We start from the raw sequence: 22526 nt of genomic DNA, 5'->3' as shown, positions 1-22526 counted from the left end.
GGCGCCTGGGTGGCTCAGTGGGTGAAGTGTCTGACTTTGGTTCAGGTCATGATCTCACGGCTTGGGGTTTGAGCCCCACATCTGGCTCTGTGTTGACAGCTCAGAGCCTGGAGCCTGGTTCTGAGTCTGTGTCTCCCTCCCTCCCTCCCTCTCTCTCTCTCTCTCTCTGTACCCTCACAGGTTGTGCTCTGTCTCTGTCAAAAATAAATAAGTAAATAAACATCAAAAAAAAAAATAAGTTACTCAATTTTGGGATGATTCGTTAGGTAGCAATTTATAGGTGATTCAATCACATACAGAACTACCTTTAGAATATTTCCTTCTTTCAGCCATAGCAATCTCTTACTCGACACATCCCCAAAGGCAAGGGAATTAAAAGCAAAAATGAATTACTGGGACCTTATGAAGATAAAAAGCTTCTGCACAGCAAAGGAAACAATCAACAAAACTAAAAGGCAACCAACGGAATGGGAAAAGATATTTGCAAATGACATATCGGACAAAGGGCTAGTATCCAAAATCTATAAAGAGCTCACCAAACTCCACACCCGAAAAACAAATAACCCAGTGAAGAAATGGGCAGAAAACACGAATAGACACTTCTCTAAAGAAGACATCTGGGGGCGCCTGGGTGGCGCAGTCGGTTAAGCGTCCGACTTCAGCCAGGTCACGATCTCGCGGTCCGTGAGTTCGAGCCCCGCGTCAGGCTCTGGGCTGACGGCTCAGAGCCTGGAGCCTGTTTCCGATTCTGTGTCTCCCTCTCTCTCTGCCCCTCCCCCGTTCATGCTCTGTCTCTCTCTGTCCCAAAAATAAATAAAAACGTTGAAAAAAAAAATTTAAAAAAAAAAAAAAAAAAAAAAGAAGACATCTGGATGGCCAACAGGCACATGAAAAGATGCTCAACGTCGCTCCTTATCAGGGAAATACAAATCAAGACCACACTCAGATATCACCTCACGCCAGTCAGAGTGGCCAAAATGAACAAATCAGGAGACTATAGATGCTGGAGAGGATGTGGAGAAACGGGAACCCTCTTGCACTGTTGGTGGGAATGCAAATTGGTGCAGCCACTCTGGAAAGCAGTGTGGAGGTTCCTCAGAAAATTAAAAATAGACCTACCCTATGACCCAGCAATAGCACTGCTAGGAATTTACCCAAGGGATACAGGAGTACTGATGCACTTGTACCCCAATGTTTATAGCAGCACTCTCAACAATAGCCAAATTATGGAAAGAGCCTAAATGTCCATCAACTGATGAATAGATAAAGAAATTGTGGTTTATATACATAATGGAGTACTACATGGCAATGAGAAAGAACGAAATATGGCCCTTTGTAGCAACGTGAATGGAACTGGAGAGTGTGATGCTAAGTGAAATAAGCCATACAGAGAAAGACAGATACCATATGTTTTCACTCTTATGTGGATCCTGAGAAACTTAACAGAAACCCATGGAGGAGGGGAAGGAAAAAAAAAAAAGAGGTTAGAGTGGGAGAGAGCCAAAGCATAAGAGACTCTTAAAAACTGAGAACAAACTGAGGGTTGATGGGGGGTGGGAGGGAGGGGAGGGTGGGGGATGGGTATTGAGGAGGGCACCTTTTGGGATGAGCACTGGGTGTTGTATGGAAACCAATTTGACAATAAATTTCATATATTGAAAAAAATAAAATAAAAAAAATAAAAAAAAAGAATATTTCCTTCTTTGTTTCATATACATTTATGTTTCTATAGAGATTATATAAAATGTTGTATATACTTTCAGTCAACAGTATATCTTAAGTGATATTTTTGGTTCACACTGCTGTCTCTGATCCTAATTATCTGTTTAATGGCTGTGCAATATTTTTTGTTTGGAACCATCACAGCTAATTAAAGATTCCTATTCACTTATTTAGATTGTTTCCAATTTTATACTGTCATTAATTTCATATCAGTATATTCAGACGAATAGCATTCATTGTCCCTTTTTTGTTGTTGTTACTACCTGAGAATAAATCACGTGACCTCATGTGATGCAAAGATCCTTATAAAGGACCACCCGGCCTATAAGAAAGATGCTAGAAACTTGTCAAGGCAGATCTGCCTAGGGGAGCTTTATTGGCAGTGCTGGGCAGAGCCAGTCATGCAATTATTCATTGGCTCGTCTTAACCAGCAGGGGATCGTGCCACATCTAGGGTCCTGTCAAAACCCATGTGGTCAAACCCATGCAGCCAATTGATAGCCCAGAGCCTAACTCATTTATACCAAAGCTTTCAGGTTCTTCCCATCCCAGGCCCATGGAAGGACTAAAGTCCCTTGCTCTCTGAAGTTAGGGGTGGCCACAGAACTTGCTTCAGGCCAGTGACGTGCAAGCTGGTCGATGTTCCCAGTTGTGACACGTCCCTATCCCTGGGCTTCGGTCTCTGCTGGAGGCTGCCATGGTAATCCCATGCATTGGCTTCCAGACATTGTCTTACTGTGTTGTTATGTTTATTACAAATTCCTTTTGTTTCTTTGAAATATTGTCTTGAATTCTTGAGATTATATCTCCAGATAAGTTATAGTATCCATGATTTCATTTCAGGATAGTAGAGGGGGTATTACAAAATATTGTTTACAAAAAAGAGGGCATTAGGTCCAATACGTTTAAGAATCACAGTACTGTAGGGGCACCTGGGTGGCTCTGTCGGTTGAGCGTCCGACTTCGGCTCAGGTCACCATCTCGCGGTCCGTGAGTTCGAGCCCTGTGTCGGGCTCTGGGGTGATGGCTCAGAGCCTGGAGCCTGCTTCTGATTCTGTGTCTCCCTCTATCTCTGCCCCTCCCCCGTTCATGCTCTGTCTCTCTCTGTCTCAAAAATAAATAAACGTTAAAAAAAAATTAAAAAAAAAAGAATCACAGTACTGTATTATGGGTCAAAGGACATGAACATTTTTATGTCCGCTGCTATACGAAACAAGTGTAAACATCAAAACACTCCCAGCAATGGGAAAAATGGGAGGGGAGAAATTAACTAACTTTAACTAGAATTCAAATTATACAGTGATCAAGTTTGCTTTCACTGACACATCGCTAGGATTAAGTGTACATTCTTTGTTTTTGCTAATCTATTAAATTTATGATGGCTATAATTCCACATCCCTTGTGTTACAAGAGCAACATCATTCCAAGCATTAAAAATTCCTTTCTCTGATTTCCACCCTTCTGTATCTTTACCTTCCTCTATTTTCCTTCATAGCAGTAATTGCTGCCTGATGATAAAGAGCAAAGCAACTTGTTTCTTGGCTTCTTATCTTTTTACTGCCTGTAAGGTAAATGCCAGGTCACAGTTGGTTCATTCTTATGTCGTCAGACAACGGGCAACACGGAATGGAAAGCGGAAGGATCTTTCTTGAATGAATGAATAAATAAATCAATCCCCTTCCTGTTTTCAATATCTCATCCAGCCTGCTCCATTCCTTAATCATTTCCTTTCCTTTTTGTCACTACGTCCACCTTTCGGATTTAAGCAACTTAAATTGGAAAAAAATAACTCACCTGGGCTAGAATTAAAATTAGAATGATACGATAATCCAGCTCAGGGGCTAAACTTAAGAGAAAAAAAAAACAAAAAACAGACAAGTTGGGCGCTGGCAGATCGGTCATTTTGGATCTTTGCTCCCTTTTCTTTCCCTTTTGTTCCTGGCTCTTGGCTTCTTTCCTCCTTTTTTAGGTCACGAGACAAGAAAATATGATGTAAAAACAAGTTTATTTCCTGCTGTTGATACCCCTTGTTGAGAGATTAAATGACTAAAGCTATCAGCTACCATGCTGTTTGGGCATTACAGTCTCTAACTCCAACACTTTATTTGATAAATGACCAGAGAGGCAAAGAAATCAGTCACCATTTTGACTGGGCATGCCATGAAGATGTGCTTGTTTTCACTCATAGATGTGCTCCTAAATACATTATAATATGCTATGGTGTGTGTGTGTGTGTGTGTGTGTGTGTGTGTGTGTACACATACATATACACATATTTTAACTTCCTATTTTAAATTTTTTTTTTTCAACGTTTTATTTACTTTTGGGACAGAGAGAGACAGAGCATGTACGGGGGAGGGGCAGAGAGAGAGGGAGACACAGAATCGGAAACAGGCTCCAGGCTCTGAGCCATCAGCCCAGAGCCTGACGCGGGGCTCGAACTCACGGACCGCGAGATCGTGACCTGGCTGAAGTCGGACGCTTAACCGACTGCGCCACCCAGGCGCCCCTTAACTTCCTATTTTAAAATAATTATAGACCCACAAAAAGTTGAAAACCTAACATAGTACAGAGAGGTTTTATGTGGTCATCACTCAGATTCCTCCCAAAGTGATATCTTTCACAGTAATAATGACTACCCCAAATCAGGAAATTCAATATAATTTTTATACATTGACTATCTTAGTTATAGTAGAGATTTCATTATTTAAAAATGAACCCAGGGAACCTCAGTTGGTTAAGCATCTGACTCTTGATTTCAACTCAGGTCATGATCTCATGGTTCAGTTCACGAGTTCAAGTCCCACGCTGGGCTCTGCACTGTCAGTGCTTGGGATTCTCCCTCTCTCCCTCTCTGTGGCCCTTCCCCATTTGCACTCTCCCCCCCCCCCCCCCCCGTCTCAAAATAAATAAACTTTAAAAAAGAAAAAGAAAAATGAACCCAGTAGTAGATCATTTTGGGAAGTAAAATATTATCTTGTAATACAAGCTATTACACCCTTATCTAAGTCTGGTGTTTTGAATACTTACACAAGATTTTCTTAAGACAACTTGTGATGTTATTTCTTTCTAGGTGACTGTTTTCGTGGTCATGTTGTTTCTGTGGTTATCTGCACAGTTAGTTCTCTGGTTCTAAATATGAATAGTCTTTTTCTTCCATATACTTGATTAATTCCCAGCGCACCTGCTCAGGAACCCCTTTCTTAAGGGAACTCTAGGGGCCTGAGTAGTCAGAACAGCCATGTTCTTGCCTTTTAAAAAAGATCCCATCTGCAGGAGGAATCACGCTAATCTACAGCCAACATTTGGAAACTATGAGTCTAAGCAATTGTGCAGAATAATGACATCATAAACATGCATTTATAATGAATATCATATGTATCAGGCAACAGTGATTATATAGCATCAATAAAACTTATTTTTTTTTTTTAGGTCAAATGGCTTTTCAAGGTACCTATGAAGCAACTAGCATTTCTATATACTAAGTACCTCACTGATTTATGCCAAGTACAGTGAAACTTGGATGAAAAAGTCTTAACAAGTGGTATCGGCTGCCAAGACAGAAATCCTGAGAACCAATTAGAATAGAAAACATGGTGTCTTAGGAAAACCCCCCAGATATCATCCATTATGTAACAAGGACGAGCCAGGAAGTGGGGCTGCACTCAGGCTTGAGCCGTATAGGGGGATGGAGCCACTCAAAGGGGCAATACTTATGGCATTGGGGTCCCAAATCATGCCCTAGGCAGGACTGGCTATGTAATTTGGAGCCCAGTGCAAAATGAGAATGCAGGGGTCCCTTGCTCAGAAATTATTAAGAATTTCAAGATGGTGAGAGCAGAGTATTAAACCAAGCATAGGCCCTTCCTAGAATGAGGTCTCATACAACTATACAGGTTCCACCCCACAAAGCTGGACTTGGCCCTCAGGACCTCAGTAGGATTGCCAGACACAAATGGAACTGCGTGTCCTGTATCTTTATTACAACTACATCTGGCAACTCTAGGTTCCTGAGGACAGCTTAGGTGCCACTCAGAGTGTGAGGTTGTGAGAAAAAGCTAAGTGGACACGATTCTCTAAGCCCTTAACTTTTTTCCTCTTTAAGGTGCTAGACATCCCATCAAAGTGAGATTTATTTGAGGAGAATCTTTAAAAATTCCCTGCCCAGAAGAAAAGGAAGGAAGAAAGGGAGGGAGGGAGGGAGGAAGGGAGGGAGGGAGGGAGGGAGGAAGGAAGGAAGGAAGGAAGGAAGGAAGGAAGGAAGGAAGGAAAAGGAGAGAGGGAGAGAGGGAGCCAGGGAGGGAGGGAAGGAGGAAGGAAGGAAGGAAGAGGGAAGAGGGAAGAAGAGGGAAAAGGAAGGCAGGGATAGGAGAGCGAGGAGAAAAGAGGAAGAGCTATTTTTTTTTTTTTTATAAATTCTTTTTTTTTTTTTTTTTAACGTTTATTTATTTTTGGGACAGAGAGAGACAGAGCATGAACGGGGGAGGGGCAGAGAGAGAGGGAGACACAGAATCGGAAACAGGCTCCAGGCTCTGAGCCATCAGCCCAGAGCCCAACGCGGGGCTCAAACTCACGGACCGCGAGATCGTGACCTGGCTGAAGTCGGACGCTTAACCGACTGCGCCACCCAGGCGCCCCAGGAAGAGCTATTTTAACAGATAAACCCACATGTACGATGCCATGAGTAATTGCTGGGCCGTCAACATGGATTTGAACTTAATACTTTAGGAGGATGGATGAATCCAAAGCAGTGATATAAGCTCAGCAAAAATTCATGCACCGCTCAGTAGAACTTAGGAGTGATCAGTTTTCGGGAGGTTTTGTTGTTGTTGTAGTTGTTGTCGTTAAACCTGGATCAAATTTAACTTATTTTCCCAATGTCTCCTCCCAGTAGGAAATAAAGTACATCTCTGTGGTTTTCTTCCTTCATCCCACCCACATTTATGGAGCACACACTGTGTACAAGGCACCTACTGTCTATATTGAGTATAGTGGGGATCACAAAGATGAATAAGAAACATCTGTCCTTCAAGGGGCATGGATAAGCTTTATTTATTTGTTCATTCATTTGTTCAGTACCTAATGGTAACAGCTGCCTTTTTTTTTTTTTTGGGGGGGGGGTCATCTAGTAAGACTAAGAACTGTTCCAAACTCTATAAGTGGAATGATTAATTTAATCCTCCTGACAACTTTGGGTAGAATCATCCCATCACCTAGAAAGGCAACTGAGGCCTAGAGAGGTCAGCCTGCCAGGGTCACACAGCTAGAAAGTGGGTGGCACTAGGACTTAAACCCAGGGTCCACCTGTTTAATAATCCCACACCTACACCGCACCTCCTGGGTGGCAGGTTCTGTGCTGGGCACTGGGGATACCAAGAGAATGCTAGAACCCCAGAATGCTGGGGAGACAGGCAGGAACGGTCAGTAGGACAGAATAAAGGGATGAGGGTGACAGAGGAAATTCAAAGGCCACTGGGCACATGGTTTGTCTCCCTCTTTCTCTGTTTGAAACATTTTTCCCCTTCCCTTCCCCCATGGTCTTCTGTTAAGTTTCTCAAGTTCTACATATGAGTGAAAACATATGATATCTGTCTTTCTCTGGCTGACTTACTTCACTCAACATAATACCTTCCAGTACCATCCACGTTGCTACAAATGGCATGATTTCATTCTTTCTCATTGCCAAGTAGTATTCCATTGTATATATAAACCACACCTTCTTTATCCATTCATCAGTTGACAGAAATTTAGGCTCTTCCCATAATTCGGCTATTGTTGAAAGCACTGCTATAAACATTGGGGTACACGTGTCCCTATGAATCAGCACTCCTGTATCCTTTGGATAAATTCATAGTAGTGCTATTTCTAGGTTGTAGGGTAGTTCTCTTTTTAATTTTTTGAGGAACCCCCATGCTGTTTTCCAGAGCGGCTGCACCAGTTTGCATTCCCACCAACAGTGCAAGAGGGTTCCCATTTCTCCACATCCTCTCCAGCATCCATAGTCTCCTGATTTGTTCATTTTAGCCACTCTGACTGGCATGAGGTGGTATCTCAGTGTGGTTTTGATTTGTGTTTCCCTGATGATGAATGATGTTGAGCATCTTTTTCATGTGTCCGTTGGCCATCTGGATGTCCTTCTTTAGAAAAGTGTCTACTCATGTCTTCTGCCCATTTCTTCGCTGGATTGTATGTTGTTTGGGTGTTGAGTTTGGTAAGTTCTTTATAGATTTTGGATACTAATCCTTAATCTGATATTTCATTTGCAAATATCTTCTCCCATTCCATCAGTTGCCTTTTAGTTTTGTTGATTGTTTCCATCACTGTGCAGAAGCTTTTTAACTTGATGAGGTCCCAATAGTTCATTTTTTGCAGGAAGGGAACTCTTAAAAAGCTTACCCCCTTGTCGGCACTCCCCCCTCCAGGGATAGGCACAACCTCATCTATCAGCTTCTGGGGCCATGTTTGCGAGAACAGCAGCTTTCAAAGGAGGTGAGCAGGCTAAGGCTAGGAGGTCTGCAACCTACCGAGTGCCAGGCCCTATGGCTCAGTGCACCCCACAGACATGTTTTCTTTGACCTCCTCCTCCCCCACCATTTCACATTAAAAACCAATGATGTGTTTCCTCTTCTCTTGAAAAATTGGAATTTATGGGAAGCCTGAACCCATGTTCCCTTAAGGCAGCAGTCCGTGGGAAGTAAGTAGCAGCAGCCTCCTGGAGAGGGGCAGGGGCCCACATCTGCCCCAGTTCCCCACTGCACTCTGAGATTTCAGGGGCCTACTGCAGTTACATAGATCTCTGCCTGGCTCTGAAGACCCTTGATCTGGTGACCTCTGGTGTGAGCCTCATCCAAGGATCCCAAGGATCCCTATGTAGCCAGTTGTAGGGAGCCTGGGGATGGGCCCCGACTCCCACTGCCTAGCCTCATAAATCAGCCATCTGTGGCCAGCCCATTTCTCCCTGAATGGTGGAGCCCAGCTCAGGAGCATACCTACCTCGCAGGACAGATGCTACTGGTCAGCTATCTGCGACTAGCTGCCATTGACCCCCACATAGTCTTTTCTTTCTGGCCCACACCTTCTCTCACTAAAGAGGTGGAAAATGCCCAGTGCTCACCACCCACCCCCCCAGTTCCCCTGCAGCTAAGGCATTGGCAAGCTGCACAGTCCTAGCCAGTGGGACCTGAGAGGAATTTAGCGGAGGGCTTCTGCACAAGGTTTCTGGAATGTCCTCTAAGATGCAGATGAGACCACCCAGGAACCACTCCTGTCACTGGAGTTGAATGCTAGAAAGAGGCTTGGGCCTTAAGGACAAACAGACCACTGAGTCAGCTCTCGGGTTACCATGGAGGATGATACACGTTCTTATGGTGTAGAGCATGTTGGTGTGTATTCTATTACACCAGTGGGACTGGTGTATTCTATTACCAGTGGGACTGGTAGTCCCACCGGCAGCTGGGTCCAAGTTGAACTCCCTGACTAGTTTGTCCATGTTCCCCTGTACAGGGCTGCTGCTGCTGTCCCAGGCCTTCTCAGCCCCATCCTCCAACCCTTGCCTCCCCTCCGGCTCCACGCGCTCATATCTGCCCCTTGAGGCCAAGTTTCCCTGTAGTGCACCACACATGTGTCCAGCTTCTCCTGAAGTCCACCCCCTAACAACAACAAAATGTCCAGGGTAGTTGGAAGAGATATTACCGGTACACTTATTTTCTTCTATTTAAAAGGTAAAGCAACTGAAGTTTTAAATCTGCAGCAAAAGAAATAAATGGGAATACGGAGAATGTTAAAACGAAACAAAAAAGAAATCCGATGCAGTTTTCTACATCTTGAGTAAGGCACAAACCCCTTCTGAAGGAAAACAAGAATTCTCCTTAGCCCCCAATGTTGACTTAAGTTGTTTCAAATTATAATGTTCCTTAAACATGTTCAAACATTTAACCAGATATAAACACCTTATGTTTGTGGCTCTTGTTCAATTATAAACTATGAAATTAAATACAAGCAAAACTATAAAACTAATGAGATTCACATCAACAGACCTAATAACATGTGGCAGACTGTTTTGCAGCATGAACTTGGCCCTCCCTGGCCGTGGGGGTTCCTATGGATGGGCTATGCCCCATGCCGCTGGGGGCTGCGGGGAAAGGCCCTTCTTCCAGTCTCTGACTACGAAACCTTCCGTTAACAGCACATCATACCAACCCGTTGGCCTTCACCTGGCACAAAGACCTTGTTTTAGTCATAGAAAACCTATATCAGTTCCTTCTTCGTTGGTTCCTGGTGACCAAGGTGAATGTTATTTGGTGCCAAAGGGCTTGCAAATATGAAGACGAAGGCCAGCATCCCCTGGCAGTCTCTGGTTTTGTGGTTGTTATCCAGACAACTGACATAACTCACTTAGATTATTTCTGTTTAGATTATCATCAGAATTAAAACAAATAATTAACACATTCTTATAAAGAACTCATAGATCCCAACTTGAAAAACAATGCCAAGACCAATCTCACTGTACAGAAAATGAAGTCACTTTGGGGAGCAGAGAAGGAAAGGTAAACAAGTAGGCCAGATTCAGAAGGCTCCCTTTGTTCAAAATCTCACACGTGGGGTCCTCGAGGACAGGGTTCAATATTTAGCTGCTAAAACATCTGGTTTTGAAAAAACAATGATGCCAGCTTTGTGTATTGGTCATTGGATTTTAAAAAATAGAAAAACAGAATGCCTGTTCAAATTACTTTGGTTAGCTTTTCTAAGAGGGCATCGTCCCCAAGTCCCTCCAAGTTCCCCCTAATGATCACATTTTGTAAATACTTCATATCACTTCTATCCCCTAAGCAGATCTTCAAGCTGTCCTCCTCATTCCATTTCAATGCCACCACCCTGGCCTGGGCACCACCACCTTCCTGGAGGGTGAGACTTGGTCCCAACCCTACTCTTGGCTGCCCCACCCATAACCTTCACATCCTTCACTAGGCAGCCTCTGCCTACCTCTCTGGTCTCATTTCATGCACTTCCCCTTAATTTTTACTGCCATTATCAGAGGTGATTCTGGGCATAACCCTATCTGCAGGTCTTGGGGAAGATCTCTTGAACCATTTGCCCCTGATTCTGCTGGGTCCAGCAGGCCCTCAGCCTACCCCTTTCTTCTTTCTCCCCAAGAGCACTCAGAATAAGAAGGCAGCTGATCCTTCAGGTAAGCAGACATGTTATCCACAGCCCCATCAACCCCTGTACCAGCCGCTCCTTAGACCCCTGCTTTTGCCATCCAGATCTCAAGCCCTTTAGAACTGGTGCTTCATGACCCTGCAATTGGGTTTGACCCAGATTTCACCTTTGATTTTAGCGGTATCTGCACTTTTCTCCTTCTGTCATCTCAACCTCACCACCTGCTGCTCAGCTACAACCAGAAGGTTGGGACCCCAGAGAGAATGTTCTTTCCAGTTTACTGCATGGGTCCTTCCAGGAACAGGGAGAGTCCAGGTTCAGCCAATGCTCTATCCTCATCTAACATCATACTGGTCCCAAGGCCCCATTCTAACCCCCGAGGTCCCAGCTGTCTAGGAGAATGTGGAATTCTCTCCAGTGGTGGAGGGGGGAGAACACTAGGGCTGGAGGGTAAGGGGTGTGCATGCATGTGCGTGTGTGTGTGTGTGTGTGTGTGTGTGTGTGTGTGTGACAGAGAGAGAAACACACCGGCCTTTGTTCTCTCTCTCAGAGAGGTCTTCCTTTTTTGTTACTCTTCATTCCTTCTCTTTCCTCACTTCTTATACTTAAAGGAGGGATTTTTTAATGGTTTTAAATATACCCAATTTTTAAACTTCAGCCATACTAAGTGGTCTTAAGTAAAAAGTAAAAGTCTCTTGCCCAATCCCTTTTCTCTAGGGCCTCACTCCAAAAACAACCATTTTTAAGTGGGTTTTGTTCTGCTAGAAGGAGAAGCTTTCAAGTGTCAAGGTGAAACAGATTCTCATGTCATGTTTTAGTTTGCTTCGTATCTGGAGCATGCTTCTTTTGAGTGGTTTTATTTTTCCTGGAATCTTAATGGATTCCCCCCCCACCCCATCACCTTGTTTCAAGAAGAAACATATGCCTTTTCCATCATATCACTAAGATTTTCCTATTTCTTAATCATTCTATTTGTTGAACCGAAATAATTTCCCTCTTGAAGCCATTCTTTTGATCCCTCTGACTTCCTGTTCTAATTTGGACTAATCGTGTTCCAGACTTGCCACACAACTACTATCCAGGTATTTCTTTATACATACTCCCCTGGGATTAGCTCCAGAAGGCACACATTTCTTTATAATTCTTAATTCCTTTTATGCTTTTCTGCAGTTCGTTGACAAGTAATACTTTTCAGGAAGTACATGGCAGGTAAACTTACTGAGCAACTGAATATCTATACGTCTTTATTTTGTCTCATATTTGATTAATAATGTGGCTACCTATGAAATTTTACATTCAGGATAACTTCATTCCAAATTCATTTTTTTTTTTAAAGAAATCTCTACACCCAACATGGAGCTCAAACAACCCCAAGACTGAGTCACATGCTCTACTGACTGAACCAGCCAGGAGCTCCACTTTCTTCCAAATTCTAAAAGCATTGTTTCATTTTATTTTAGACTCCTGCCACTCAAAATGTGGTCTGCAAGCCAGCAGTCTCAGCAAGGAGCTTGCTGGAAGTACAGAACCCCAGACCCACCCCAGAATCTGAATGTCAACTGGATCTCTAGGGATGTGTGGGTGTGTTAGACTTGAGAAGTACTGTTTCAGCCTTCAGCACTGCTGCTAAGAGGACTGAGTCAATCTGCTCTCTTTTCTTGGTAAGTAACCTGAAGTTTTTTTCAGTCTAGGATTTAGGGACTTTCTCTTTGTCCTTACCTGGTGATCTGAAATTCTCCAGGCTACTTTTAGGCTGTGACCTTTTCCATTAGGTCCTGCCAATTTCAAGACTTGTGGCTGTGACCTTTTCCATTAGGTCCTGCCAATTTTCAAGACTTGTGCCTTTCTTCAGATCTGGGGGATTTTCTTCTTTTATTTCTCTAATTTTGTCTGCCTCTCTGTCTTCTCTTTCAGGAATGTCATTGATTTCCCTGTTTGATCATCCGTATCTTTTAGCCTTTCCCTTTTATTTCCCTTCACTGGTTTTTCTGATCTTCATTCTGAAAAAAATGTTTTTTCAATTGATCCTTCAGCCCTTCGATTGGATTTTTAAAAATTTGCAAACGTCTAACTTTAATTTACTGTGCTTCTCTGCACTGTGGTTACTATGGTTTAATGTAATGCTCATTTTTCATAGCAGGCTGTTCTTCTTTCATGGATGCAGTGTTGTCACACGTCTTTAAGGATACTAATTCATTTTCATTTTTCTGTTTTGTTTCTTCCAGTGCCAGCAGTTCTGTTTGTTCATCTTGCTCCTTCTTTATGATATTGTTGATTTTCCTTAAATGTCTGATCATCCTCATTAGATAATATCACAGAATTATTGTTCATTTGCTTAGGTATGATGATGGCATTGTGCTCATGTAAGAAACTGTATTTTAGAAAATGAATTTTGAAGTTTTTAGAGATGTCTGCAATTTACTTTCACAGGTTACACATGCGCACACACACACACACACACACACACACACACACACAGAGAGAGAGAGAAAGAGAGAACACTTAAATATAGCAAAGTATGAACACTTGGAAGTGGAGACTATACCCAAGTGGAGAATATAGTCCAAGAGTTACTGTACTAGTCTTTCAATTTTTCTCTTGAAATTTCTACTTGGAATTTTTCTAAGTAAAATTTGGAAATAATAAGAAAAACAAAAGAAAAATATCTGAATATGTTTTGGAGAATACCTCTGGGGGGGGGGGCTAAAATCTCTAAGGAATCTGTTTTCCTATAACCAGAAGCTTACATGGTCTTTAAGCAAGTTAGACTACAAGTCATTTGCATTTTTGCATATTTGCTCTGCTTGCAGAGTAATGAACAATGTATGCAAAGCCTCTGAATGATAATCTTTAGGAAATCTGCCAGAGCGGATTAGGAAGGCACCTGTCCTGCTGTATCTCTAATGAAGCAAAGGAAGTTATAATGGGATTTCATGGGTGTGGGTAGTAATTGGATTTGGTGGAGGATGTAATTAAATTTCACCAAGGGCGTACAACCTCTGCCCCCAGGAAAATGATGAAAGGGTCAGAGGACATTCCATCTTGCTTAAAGGGAAATATGTAAAGCCTGTAGAAACTCTATAGTGCATGCCTACTCTGTCCCCATCTCCTCAATCATGGGAGGGCAGCCCCACCATTTTCAAGATCACTAGAGTCTCACCTTCAGGCAGAGGGCTGAAAGCACTGTAGATAAGCCTGGTATACTGTAAAAGTCCCTGACCACTTTCTGCTGTCCCCTAGTCTCCTGAATTTTCTATTTCTACTTCAGGAAGTAGAATCAGAGCAAAATCCAGCCCAGAGGAAGGTAGCCTCCCCAATATGGGCAGATTCCAACACTCAAGTGGAAGGCGGTCAGGTTGACCACTGCAGGCAGCTAGAGCCACCTTCGCCATCATTGTGTGGTGCCAGGTGGCCTGAAAGCTCTGGGAACAAAACAGGACATGTCGATTGATAGGTTTTCTATAGGGTGTGTCAAGTGGTGGCAAGCAGGCAGGCTGACCCTCTCCCCAGCACAGAGCTAATGTGCTTAGGGGTCTCAGTCTCTCACCCCAGGAGACCAAACCTTCCCTGGGAAGGCTATCAAGTGTCGTTTCCAGAGCAGGTTTCCAGAGTTGTGGCAGATGTTACTGGTGCAGTCAGGTGCTCTGATGTGGGAGCCTGGCCACCTTGCTGGGAGGCAGGCCTTTACAGAAATGCCTGGCTCTCTGCACCAACCCCTCTTCTGCTCTCAATCCCTGTGACTCAGTGTCTCTCCAAAGACACCCCAAAGTAACAGCTCTCACCTCAGGCCCTCTCCACTTCAGTTGACCCATCAATTCCATCCCATCTGCTTTCCATTTTGCAGAACTATGTCAAGTTCCTTAAAACGACCTGGTTTGAAGGTCACTGGCTATCTCCTTTCTAGCAGACTGAACCATTCCTGGCTTCCTTCCTCGGCCTGGACCTTGAAGTCTTTCTGTGGGTTCTTACTACAAGGATACTCTGCCTCTTTGTGCTGGCACACAGCCTCCCTCTAGCGCAGCATCCCTGCGTTACTGCCCACTGTTGTCATCAGACCATCCCTCTCATTGCTCATGCACCCATTTATATGACAAATGGCGAGCAGTCCCTATTTCTACCTATGCTTCCACTTTCATTCATAGTGAGAAACTGTGACCATCCCATAAGTAAACTAAAACAACCTGTCCATGGTGCCCACAAGCTAAACTTTGCAGTTAAAGCACTGAATCATAACTTCAGACTCAGGTGATGCTGAACCACATGCTAAGGTTTAAAACATACTCCCCAAAGAGAAGGTTGTTGAAAACCTCACACACTTGGATCACCAGCTGAGATGGAGAATGTGGATTAGTGCAATGTCTGATTAGTGAATATTCTTAAGGAGAGGTTTGTTTTGCTTTGTTTTGTTTTGTTTTTAAGCAACGTTTAGGTAGGAGGGAGAAAAAAAGAGCAGGGAACTGTCAGTCCATCCCAAATTAAATGGCAATTCTTAAATAATTCCCCCTAAATTATTTGCTTAACTATAGATATCTCTGAAAGCTAAAATAAGGGGGCAGGGGAGAGCTGCCAGTACGTATCCTGTAACATTTTAGTTTTCAACAGACTAAACTTATAACTGAATAGCATTCCAAAAACCTCTGCATTACTCTTTAAGTTAGCCATTTCTTCATTGTAAATTTTATTATAAAAATTCATTTCAATATAAACAATTTTTCAATCATCCAGTGCCTTTACAACATAAGATAATGATCTCCAATATTTTTATTTCTTTTTAAACTTATTCATGCAGAGTTTTCTATTTGTTTTCTTCTTTCATTTTTTGTTTTTTTTTACTTTCTATTGTCATGTAATTGTAAGAATGCAGTTGTAAGAAAGGATTCAGAGAGACCCCATGTACCCTTTATCATAACATCTTACAGAACACTGTATTGTTCACAGTTCAGTATCACCAGGAAAAATGATGCTGGTACAATCCACAGAGGTCACTCAGTTTTTGCTACTTTTACATGCCGTTGTATGTGTGTGTATGTGTGTACGCATGCATGTGTGTGTGTGTGTGTGTGTGTGTTTAGTTCTATGCAGTTTTATCATGTATGTTGATCTATGTAACCACCACCACAAGCAAGATACAGAAAATTTCCATCCCAAGGATCCCTCATGCTACCTTTTTATAATTACAGCCACTTCCCTGTCTTTTCCCTCCCTCACCCTTGGCAACACTGACCTGATCTCCATCACTGTAACTTTGTCATTCCAAGAATGTTCTAGAAATGGGATCAGGGTGCCTGGGTGGCTAGGTCGGTTGAGCATATGACTTCGGTTCAGGTCATGATCTCATGGCTTGTGTGTTCAAGCCCCGCATCAGGCTCTATGCTGATAGCTTGGAGCCTGGAACCTGCTTAGGATTCTCTCTCTCCCTCTCTCTCAGCACCCCCCCCCCACCACCAAATAAATAAATGTTAAAAATTAAAAAAAAAAAAAAGAAATTTTAAGAAATGGGATTATACAGTACGGGACCTTTTTGGATTGGTTTCTCTCACTCAGCATCCAAGTTGTTGAGAGTATTACAATTCTTTGTTTTTTTCTTGCTGAGTAGTACTCCATGAACATACCACTGTCAGTCTGACTGGTCACCCACTGAAGGACATTTAGGTTGTTTCCAGTTTGGCATCACTACGAATACACTGTCTATGAGCACTCATGTGCAATGCAGGTTTTTGTGTAAACAGAAGTTTTCACTTCTCTGAGAGTAAATGCCCAAGAGTATCACTGCTGGGTTTTATGGTAAGTACATGTTTAGTTTCTTAAGAAACTGCATACTTTTCTAAAGTGGCTGTAACGTTTCACGTACCCACTAGTAAATGGGTATATATGAGTGATCCAGTTTCTCTGCTTCTTTTGGCATTATAAAAATATTATTAATATTTTTAAAATATTAGCATTTTGATAGGTTTACCGTGGTATCTCATGGTGGTTTAAATGTGCAATTCCCTGATGGCTAAGGATGTTACCTATCTTTCCATGGTCCCATCTGTCATTGGCATTCCTCTTCAGTTCATGTCTTTTGTCTGTTTCATAATTGGATTGGTTTTTGTTGTTGAGTTTTGAGGGCTCTTTCTATATTCCGGACCCAAGTCCTTTGTCAGATATATGGCTTGCAAATATTTTCTCCTAGTCTTTAGCTTGTCTTTTCATCCCTATTCCTAGTCTTTCACAAAGAAAAAGGTTTTAAGTTTGATAAAGTCTAGGGTTTTTTTTTCTTCCATTTATGAATTGTGCTTTTGATGTCAAATCTAAGAATTTTTTCTGGTCTGAGCTCTCAAAGATTTGCTCTCACGTTTTTTTTGGAGAAGTTTTTATAATTTTATGTTCTATATTTAAGTAGTTTATTTTGAGTCAAAACTTTTATAAGGTAGGAAACTTAGGCTGAGGTTCATCTTACTGCCTATGTATGCTCTATTTCTCTAGCACTAGTGTTTGAGAAGGCTATCATTCCTGCATTGATCTGTTTTTGCAACTTTGTTAAAAATCAGTAGGGCATATTTGCATGGATTGATCCATTGATGGGCCCTTAGTTTCCATAACTGAGCTATTATGAATGATGCTACAATGAATATGGGTGTACAGATAATCCCTTCGAGATACTGGTTTCAATTCCTTTGGACATATACACACGAGTGGGGTTGCTGGATCATAGAGTGGTTCTATTTTTAATATTTTGAAGATCCTCCATACTGTTTTCTATATTGGCTGTACCAACTTACATTCCTACCAACAGTGCACAAGTGTACAAGGGTTCTCTTTTCTTTGCATTCTTGCCAATATTTTTTATCTTTTTTTTTTTAATAAAAGTCATCCTAACATGTGTAACCTGTTATCTCATTGTGGTTTTGATTTGCATTTCCCTGGTGATTAGTGATGTTAAGCACCTTTTTATATATCTCCTGGCCACTTTTATGTCTTCTTTAGAAAAATATCTATTCAGTACTTTGTCCATTTTTAAATTGGGTTATTTTCTTTTTTGCCATTGAGTTGTACAGTTTCCTTGTGTATTTTGTATATTAACCCTTTATCCAATATATGGTTTGCAAATATTCCCTCCCATTCTATAGGCTGCCTTTTCATTTTGTTGATTGTTTCTTTCTGAGCACAAGCTTTTTAGAATGATGTAGTTCCATTTGTTTACTTTCACTTTTGTTGTGTGTTGGGTTATCATACCCAAAAAATTGTTGCCAAGACCAATGTCTAGGAGACACTGGTTTTCTTCTGGAAGTTTTACAGTTTCGGGTCTTATGCTTAAGTATCTAACCCATTTCAAGCTAATTTTTGTGAGTGGTGTAAGACAGGGGTCCAATTTCATTCTTTCGTATGTCAATGTCCAGTTTTCCCAGCACCAGGTACTGAAGTGATTTTCCTTTCTCCACTGCGTGTTCTTAGCTCCCTTGTCAGATATTAGTTGACTGCATATGCACGGATTTACTTCTGGGCTCTTGATTCTGTTCCATTGGTCCACATGCCCTTCTTTATGCCAGTACCACCACCGTGTGACTATATTTGTAATAGAGTTGGAAATCAGGAAGTATGAGGCCTCCAGCTTTGTTCTTTCTCAGGATTGCTTTGCCTATTCAGGGTCCTTTGTGGTTCCCTACAAATCTTAGGATTGTTTTTTCTATCTGTGAAAAATAACATTGGAATTTTGATAGGAATTATGTAGAATGTATGGATGGCTTTGGGTAGTATGAACATTTTAATAATATTAATTCTTCCAATCCACGAAATGGAATATTTTTCTATCTATTGTGCCTTCTTAAATTTCTTTCTTCAAAGCCTTATAGTTTTCAGTGTTCAGATCTTTCACCTCCTTGGTTATATTTAGTTCTAACTATTTTATTGTCTTTGATGCTGTTATAAATGGGATCGCTCTTCTTTACTTCTTTTTCAGATATTTTGTTGTTAATGTACAGAAATGCAACTGAATTTTGTACGTTGATTTTGCATTCTGTAACTTTACTAAATTCATTTACTGGTTCTAGAAATTTTTGGTGGAGTCTTTAGGATTTCTATATACAAGATCATGTCATCTGCAAACAGAACAATGGTAATTCTTCCTTTCCAATTTAGATGCTCTTTCTTTTTCTTGCCTAATTTCTCTGGCAAGGACTTCCAGCACTATGTACAGTAGGAGTAGTGACAGTTTGCACCCTGTCTTGCTCCTGACATTAGAGGAAAAGCTCTAAACATTGCACTGTTGAGTATGTTATTGATTTTTAGTTTCATACAATTGTGGTTGGAAAAGATACATGGTAGGATCTCAATTTTTCTGAAATTTGCTAAGATTTGTTTGTGACCTAACATGATCTATCCTGGAGAATGTTTCACGTGCATTTGAAAAAAAAAAAAAATGTGCATTCTGCTGTTGTTGGCTGGAATGTTCTGTATATATCTGTTATATCCATTTGATCTAAAGTATACTTCAGGTCTAAAGTTTCCCTATTGCTTTTCTATCTGAATGACCTATCCATTATTAAAAGTGAGATGTTGAAGTCCCCTACAATTACTGCACTATTTCTCCCTTCAGACCTATTAGCATTTGCTTAATATACTTAGGTACTCCAATGTTGGGTCCATTATATTTACAATTGTGATAACCTCTTAATGACTTGACCCACTTATCATTATATAATGACCTTCTTGCCACCCATTAGATTTCGACTTAAATTCTATTTTGTCTGATATAAGCGTAGCTACCCCTGCTCCCTTTTGGTTTCTATTTGCATGGAATATCTTTTCCATCCTTTCATTTTGAGCCTTTATATGTCCTTAAAGTTGAAGTAAATCTCTTATATGCAGCATATACTCGGGTCTTGTGGGATTTATTTTAATCCATTCAGCCATTTTATGCCTTTTGACTAGAGAATGTAATCTGTTTACATTTAAATAATTATTTATATGTAAGGACTTACACCATCTTATTGTTTTCTGGATGTTTTGTAGTCTCCTTGCTCCTTTTTTCTTCTTGCCATCTTCCTTTGTGATTTGATGATCTTCCATAGAGAAAATCACTTTGCTTCTCTTCTTCTTACCTTTCGTGTCTACTGTAGGTTTTTGCTTTGTAATTACCATGAGACTTACGTAAAATATTTTGAGCTAATAGCAACTTCAATCACACACAAAAATTCTACCTTTTTGTTTTACATTTTTTTAGAGAGAGAGAGAGAGAGAGAGAGAGAGAGAGAGAGAGAGAGGATCCCAAGCAGGCTCCACACTCAGCGGTGAGCCTAACAAAGGGCTTGATCCCACAACCGCGAGATCGTGACCTGAGCCAATATCAAGAGATAGACGCTCATCTGACTGAACCACCCAGATGCCTCTACATCTTTATAACTACAAATTATTGTAGTTATACTAGTTTTTAATACTTTGTCCTTTAATCTTTATACTAGGGTTGAATGATTAACATGCCACCATATTACAGTATCAGAATATTCTGAATCTGGCTATATGCTTACTTTTACTATTTTTATGTTTTATGTTTTCTTACTAATCATGTCCTTTCATTTCAGCTCAAAGAATTCCTTTCATCATCTCTTTCAAGGCAGGCCTAGTGGTGAAGAACTCTCTCGGCTTTGGTTGCTTGAGAAAGTCTATAGTTCTCCTTCATTTTTGAAGGACAACTTTGCTAGGCTAAATATTTCTGTTTAGCAGGGTTTTTTTCTTTCAGCATTTCAATATATCATCTCACTCTCTCCTGGCCTGCAAAGTTTCTGCTGAGAAATCCACTGACAGCCTTATGGGGGTCCCCTTGTATTTGAGGATTTTTTTTTCTCTTGTTGCTTTTAAAATTATTTGTCTTTTAATTTAGACCATTTGATTATAATATACATTGAAGAATATCTCTTTGAGTTGAACGTCTTGGAGGGCTTATGAGCTTCTTGAACTTGGATATCCAAATCTCTCCCCAGATTTGGGACATTCTCAACCATGATTTCTTTAATAAACTTTCTACCCTTATCTCCCTCTCTTCTCCTTTTGAGATTCCAATATGCATAGACTGTTCCTCTTGATGGTGGCCCATAGTTCATGTAGGCTTTCTTCACTTTTTTTCCTTCTTTTTTCCTTTGTTCTCCTCTGACTGGATAATTTCAAATGATCTGTAGTCTCCTTCACAAAATCTTTTTCTGCTCAATCAGGTCTGCTGTTGATGTTCTCTACTGCATCTTTCACTTTATTCATTGTATTTCCCAACTTTGTAATTCCTATTTGGTTCTTTTTAATGATTCATATATTTTTGTTAAATTTCTAATTTTTTTCATGTATTGCTTTACTTATTTCATTGAATTATCTTTCTGTGTTTCTTGTAGCTCATTGAACTTCCTTAAAACAGCTATTTTGCATTGTTATCAGGAAAATTGCAGATCTCCATTTCTTTGGGGTCAGTCACCAGAAAATCCGTATGTCCCTTTGGTGGTGTCATGTTTCCTTCATTTCTCATGTTCCTTGAAGTCTTCCACTGCTGTCTTCACATTTGAAGAAGTTATCACCTCCTCTAGTCTTTACTGACTGGCTTTGGGAGAGAAATACCTTCCACCGGTCCTCTTATGAATTGAAGCTTTCTCAGACCTTCTATAGATACACATGTTCCACACCTCTTATTCCCTCTTAGGGAATAGTTCTTAAGACTGTACTACTTTTTTTGATCCTGCAAAACCAGGATTTGTGCTTATAGCTTCTCGTTTGCCCCCCCCCCTTGGGTGGTACTGAGGGCTCAAGTTTGTAGGCTTTCTTCTAACCCCACAGGGTCAGGCTGGCTTTCTTCAGGAGCTCACTAGCTGTCTGCAGAGGCTGGCTCTTGCTGCCCTTGGGAATGCACACTGATAACTGGCGAGTAGCAATGAGTGTGACTAGGCATGTAGAGTGTTGTGGGTGTCCGTGGACCAAGCTGGAAGATCTGTAAGTGAAGCATCCCCAGTGGTTCATAAGTGGGTTTCCTGAAGGAGTCTGCAAAGCAGTTAGTAGGATCCATATCCGACTGATGTCAGCCCTGGCTGCTATTCTCCCAGCTATTCCTTGCAGTCCATGTCATGCAACACACCTCAGAAATCTGGGTAAGAGGAGAAAGAAATGGGTCTCTTGGGCAATGTCCCACACACCTGGGGAAGCTGGGTGTTCACTTACACACTCTCACTTTCCCCTGTGAGGAAAATCACAGGCCGAAAGATCTCTTTTGTCACTGAGCTGTGTTGCCTCAAGGGAGAGGTAACATGGGTAAAGTGAAACTGTTCCTCTTACTCTCTTCAATGCATCCAATCTCAGATTATTTTTTGCTCCAGCAATGTGCTGGAACTTGGTGGACTCATGGACTTATACAAAGGCACTGTTACCCTTGGATGATTATCAAAATTGGTGTTCTCTGGGGGTAAGATGGCAGAAAACTCCTATTCCACTGTTTTGATGTTGTCAATAAACTTGTCTATGTCTACAAAAAACCTTTGTTGTGATTTTGATGGGGATTTCATTAAATCTATAGATCATTTTGGGCAGAACTGACATCTTCCTACACAGAGTCCTCCAACTGATGAATATTGTATGTCTCTCCATTTATTTAGGATTTCTTTGATTTCTTTCAAGCATTTTGTAATTTTCAG

The 22526-nt window shown here is 41.3% G+C and overlaps 1 protein-coding gene across 1 annotated transcript in view; it reads right to left on the bottom strand.

Annotated features, from left to right (window-relative positions):
- LOC147582368 (uncharacterized) overlaps window positions 1-22526 on the bottom strand; it is a 63152-nt gene that overhangs the window by 3108 nt on the left and 37518 nt on the right. The window lies entirely within an intron of this gene.

This window comes from Puma concolor, chromosome A3, assembly GCF_028749965.1.
Source record: "Puma concolor isolate L17-30 chromosome A3, mPumCon1.1.hap2, whole genome shotgun sequence".
Lineage (NCBI taxonomy): Eukaryota > Metazoa > Chordata > Mammalia > Carnivora > Felidae > Puma > Puma concolor.
The sequence above is the reverse complement of the archived record's forward strand: the minus strand, read 5'-3'. Positions and strand labels throughout refer to the sequence as shown.